We start from the raw sequence: 5571 nt of genomic DNA, 5'->3' as shown, positions 1-5571 counted from the left end.
AAATGACAGAATGATCTCAGTTTCTTTCCAGGCAAATCATTCAACATTATAGTAATCCAAGTCTAGGATCCAACCACTAATGCTGGAGAAGCTGAAGTTCAAAAGTTCTATGAAGACCAACAAGACCTTCCAGAACTAACACTTTAAAAAAAAAGTACTTTTCATCAGAAGGGGTTGGAATACAAAAGTAGGAAGTCAAGAGATACCTTGAGTAACAAGCAACTTTGGCCTTGGAGTACAGAATGAAGCAGAGCAAAGGCTAACAGAGTTTGCCGAGAGAACACACTGGTCATAGCAAACACCCTCTTCCAACAACACAAGAGAAGACTCTACACATGGACATCACCAGATGGTCAGTAATGAAATAAGATTGATCATGTTATTTGCAAGATATTTGAAGATGAAGAAGCTCTATACAGTCAGCAAAAACAAGACCTGGAGCTTACTATGGCTCAGATTGTGAGCTCCTAACTGCAAAATTCAAGCTTAAACTGGAGAAAGTAGGGAAAACCACTAGACCATTCAGGCATGACCTAAGTCAAATCCCTTATGATTATACAGTGGATGTGACAAATAGAATCAAGGCATTAGACCTGGTAGACAGAGTGCATGAAGAACTATGGATGGAGATCCATAACATTGTTCAGGAAGTGGTGACCAAAACTATTCCAAAAAATAAAAAATAAAAACAAGAAGGTAAAATGGTTGTCTGAAGAGGCCATACAAATAGCTGAAAAATGAGAAGTGAAAGGCAAAGGAGAAAGGGAAAGATATATCCAACTGAATGCAGAGTTCCAGAGAGCCATAAGAAAGCCTTCTTAAGTGAGTAATGTGAAGAAATAGAGGAAAACAATAGAATGAGAAAGACTAGAGATCTCTTCAAGAAAATTAGAGATACCAAAGGAACATTTCATGCAAAGATCGGCACAATAAAGGATAGAAACAGCAAGGACCTAACAGAAGCAGAAGAGACGAAGAAGCTGTGGATTTAGAAAAGGCAGAGGAACCAGAGATCAAATTGCCAACATCCATTGAATCATAGAAAAAGCAAGAGAGTTCCAGAAAAGCATCTACTTCTGTTTTAGTGACTACATCAAAGCCTTTAACTGTGTGGATCACAACACACTGTGGAAAATTCTTAGAGATGGGAATATCAGATCACCTCACCTGCCTCCTGAGAAATCTGTATGCAAGTCAAGAAGCAACAGTTAGAACTGGACATGGAACAACAAAGTGGTTCCAAATCAGGAAAGGAGTACGTCAAGGCTGTATATTGTCAACCTGCTTATTTAACTTATATGCAGAGGACATCATACAAAATGCCAGGCTGGATGAAGAACAAGCTGGAATCAAGATTGCTAGGAGAAATATCAATAACCTCAGATATGCAGATGACACCAGCCTTATGACAGAAAGTGAAGAAGAACTAAAGACCTTCATGATGAAAGTGAAAGAAGAGAGTGGAAAAGTTGGCTTAAAACTCAACATTCAGAAAACTAAGATCATAATACCCAGTCCCATCACTTCATGGCAAATAGATGGGGAAACAATGTAAGCAATCATAAGCTTTCTTTTCTTGGGCTCCAAAATCACTGCAGATGGTGACTACAGCTGTGAAATTAAAAGACTCTTGCTCTTTGGAAGAAAAGCTATGACCAACCTAGACAGCATGCTAAAAAGCAGAGACATTACTTTGCTAACAAAGGTCTGTCTAGTCAAAGCTATGGTTTTTCTAATAGTCATGTATGGATGTGAGAGTTGGACTATAAAGAAAGCTGAGTACCAAAGAATTGATGCTTTTGAACTGTAGTGTTGGAGAAGACTCTTGAGAGTCCCTTAGACTACAAGGAGATCCAACTAGTCTATCCTAAAAGAAATCAGTCCTGAATATTCATTGGAAGGACTGATGTTGAAGCTGAAGCTCCAATACCCTGGCACCGGATGTGAAGAGCTGACTGTTGAAAAGACCCTGATGCTGGGAAGGATTGAAGGCGGGAAGAGAAGGGGATGACAGAGGATGAGATTGTTGGATGACATCACCGACTCAATGGGGATGAGTTTGAGTAAACTCCAGGAGTTGGTGATGGACAGCGTGGCCTGGCATGCCTCCATGGGGGTTGCAAAGAGTCGGACACAATTGAGGAACTGAAATGAACTGAAGCAGAAGAGATTAAGAAAAGGTGGGAAGAATATACAGACTAGTTATATACAAATGTCTTAAGGACCCAGATAACCACGATGGTGTGGCCATTCAGATTCAGACATCTGGTATGCAAAGTCAAGTGGGCCTTAGGACACATCCCTATGAACAATGGTAATGGAGGCGATGGCATTTCAGCTGAACTATTTGAAATTCTTTTTTTTTTTTTTTCATTTATTTTAATTAGTTGGAAGCTAATTACTTTACAATATTGTAATGGTTTTTGTTATACATTGACATGAATTAGCCATGGATTTACATGGAGGACGGGGGATTGGGATGGGGAATACATGTATTTGAAATTCTTAAAGATGATGCTGTTAAAGTGCTGCACTCAGTATGTCAGCAAATTTGGAAAGCTCAGCAGTGGCCACAGGACTGGAAAAGGTCAGTTTTCATTCCAATCCCAAAGAAGGGCAAAGTCAAAGAATCTTCAAACTACCATACAATTGTGCTCATTTCACACGCTAGCAAGGTAATGCTCAAAATCCTTCAAGCTAGGCTTCAACAGTACATGAACCAAGATTTACAGATGTAGAAGCTAAAATTAGAAAATGCAGAGGGACCAGAGATCAAATTGCCAACATCCATTGGATCATAGAAACAGCAAGGAAATTAGAGAAAATCATCTACTTCTGCTTCATTAACTATGTGAAACCCTTTGACTGTGTGGAACAGTCAACACAGTGTGGAAAATTCTTAAAGAAATGGGAATACCAGACCATGTTACTTGCCTCCTGATAAACCTGTATGAAGGTCAAGAAGGAACAGTTAGAACCAGACATGGAATGATGGACTGGTTCAAAATTGGGAAAGGAGTACACCAAGGCTGTATATTGTAACCCTGCTTATGTAAATTATAAGCAGAGTGTGTGTATGCTTGTGTGCATAGTCACTCAATCATATCCGACTCTTTGCGACCCCGTGGACTGTAGCCCACCAGGTTCCTCTGTCCATGAGAATTCTCCAGGCAAGAATATTGGATTGGGTTGCCATGTCCTCCTCCAGGGGATCTTCCCAACTCAAGGATCAAACCTAGGTCTCCTGCATCACAGGCAGATTCTTTACCATCTGAGCCACCAAGGTACATCATGCAAAATTCGGGGCTGGATGAATCACAATCTGGAATCAAGATTGTTGGGAGAAATATCAACAACCTCAGTTATGCAGATGATACCACTCTAATGGCAGAAAGTAAAGAAGAATTAGGGAGTCTCTTGATGAGGGTGAAAGTGAAAAACCTGGCTTGAAACTCAATATTCCAAAAAACTAAGATCATGGCAGCCAGTCCCATCACTTCTTTGCAAATAGATGTGGAAAAGTGGGAATAGTGACAGGTTTTCTTTTCTTGGGCTCCAAAATCAGTGCAGATGGTGATTGTAGCCATAAAATTAAAAGATGCTTGCTCCTTGGAAGAAAAGTGATGTCAAACTTACACATCATATTTAAAAGCAGAGACATCACTTTGCTGACAAAGCTCTGTATATTCAAAGCTATGGTTTTTCCAGTACTCATGTACTGGTGTGAGAGTTGGACCGTAAAGAAGGCTGAGTACCAAAGAATGGATGCTTTCAAATTGTTGTGCTGGTGAACTCTTCAGAGTTCCTTGGACTGCAAAGAGATCAAACCAATCAATCCTAAAGGAAATCAACACTGAATATTCACTGGAAGTTCTGATGCTGAAGCTCCAATACTTTGGTCACCAGATGCAAAGAGCAAACTCATTGGAAAAGACCTGGATTCTGGGAAACATTGAAGGCAGGAGGAGAAGAGGGAGACAGAGGATGAGATGGTTGAATGGCATCATTGACTCAATGGATGCCATTGAGTTTGAGCAAACTCTGAGTTTGAGGAAACTCGGGGAGATAGTGTAGGACAGGGAAGATTGGCATGCTGCAATCCATGAGGTTGCAAAGAGTTATACACAACTTAACACTAAACAACAACAACAACAAGACATAAGTATTATGTCTCATTTAATAAGTTTGGACGTGAGACTCAGCTCAGTTAGGTAAATTTCATCAAGTTGCATAGTAAGGAAGTACATAGCTTAGTCAGCTTTTTCTGACCAAAGCCCTTGTTTTTTGTAATTTGTCAAGACAAAATAAAAATAATTGCTAGCTGTCAAGGAAGACTTCTAAACTCTGAATGTTCCAAAGTCAAGTGCTTCAAGGGCAAGTTTACATTATAACTTCATTCCAGGAATTATTTTTTTCTTCATAGCTATTTCTTTTTAAGGGATTTTGACCAGAATGATTTATTCTCATTTCATGATCATGGTAAAGCAAGAAGGGTACTGGATGATCTCAGCTCCTTAGTGCTAAATGTTTTGTATCATGGTTAAAACATTGTGACTTTTTCTTCCTTTTCTTTAATAACAAAATTTTAATGGGAGGTATATGGAAAGCATAATTAGAAGTATTTATGTAGTACAAATGGGAAAACAATGTTGGTATTATATTTAAAAGGAAATTACATTCAGCTTTTTTAGCATATATGAATTGCACATTTGTATACAATATAGGTACACAATGTCGACCTATTACAATTCTCTATATTTAAGTATTATGTCTTTCATGATAATTGTGTATTTCATTTATGATGCAAATATATGGTCATAAAGTTGTTTGAAATGTATATTATTTATGAAAGAACTATGGGATATATAGGGATATCTCCTATTTCATTCCTGATATTGGTCGTTTGTGTCTCCTATCTTTTTATCTTAACTGATGAAAAAAAATCTTTAAAACTCATCATAAACACTGATCATTTTAGGCCCTATTCTTTGTAAAAATACAAATTTCATTGCCATATATTTCATTTCTCTTTAATCTGAAGAACTTCCTATAACATTTCTTATACTTCAGGACTGCTTGAAATATTCTCTATGCTTTGTTTTGTTCTGAAAATTTCTATAATTCTTCTCCAAGAAAATTTCTATAATTCTTCATCTCCGTATATTTTGACTGGATATAGACATCTAGGTTCCTGGAGAAGGGAATGGCAACTAACTCCAGTATCCTTGCCTGGAGAATTCCGTGGACAGGCCATGGGGTTGCAAAGAATCAGACATGACTGAGTGATTTTAAAAAAAGACATCTAGTTTATCAGTTTTGTTTGTTGTAGCACTTTAAAAAATTTGTCAAAGTGTCTCCTGGCTTTCATAATTTCTTACAAGAAATCTGTAATAAGTCTTTGCATTCATCTACAGGCAACATGCTCTTTTATTCCCCTCCTGCCTTTATTTTTCTACTTGTTTAAATATTTGTGATGACTTCAGCTTGGTCTTCTTTGAATTTATCCTCCTGTGGTTAATTCCTTGGTTCCATGAATTTACAATGTTTTCAGTCAAATGTACTAAATTATAT

This window comes from Cervus elaphus, chromosome X (genome assembly GCF_910594005.1).
Source record: "Cervus elaphus chromosome X, mCerEla1.1, whole genome shotgun sequence".
NCBI lineage: Eukaryota > Metazoa > Chordata > Mammalia > Artiodactyla > Cervidae > Cervus > Cervus elaphus.
Note: the sequence above shows the minus strand (reverse complement) of the source record.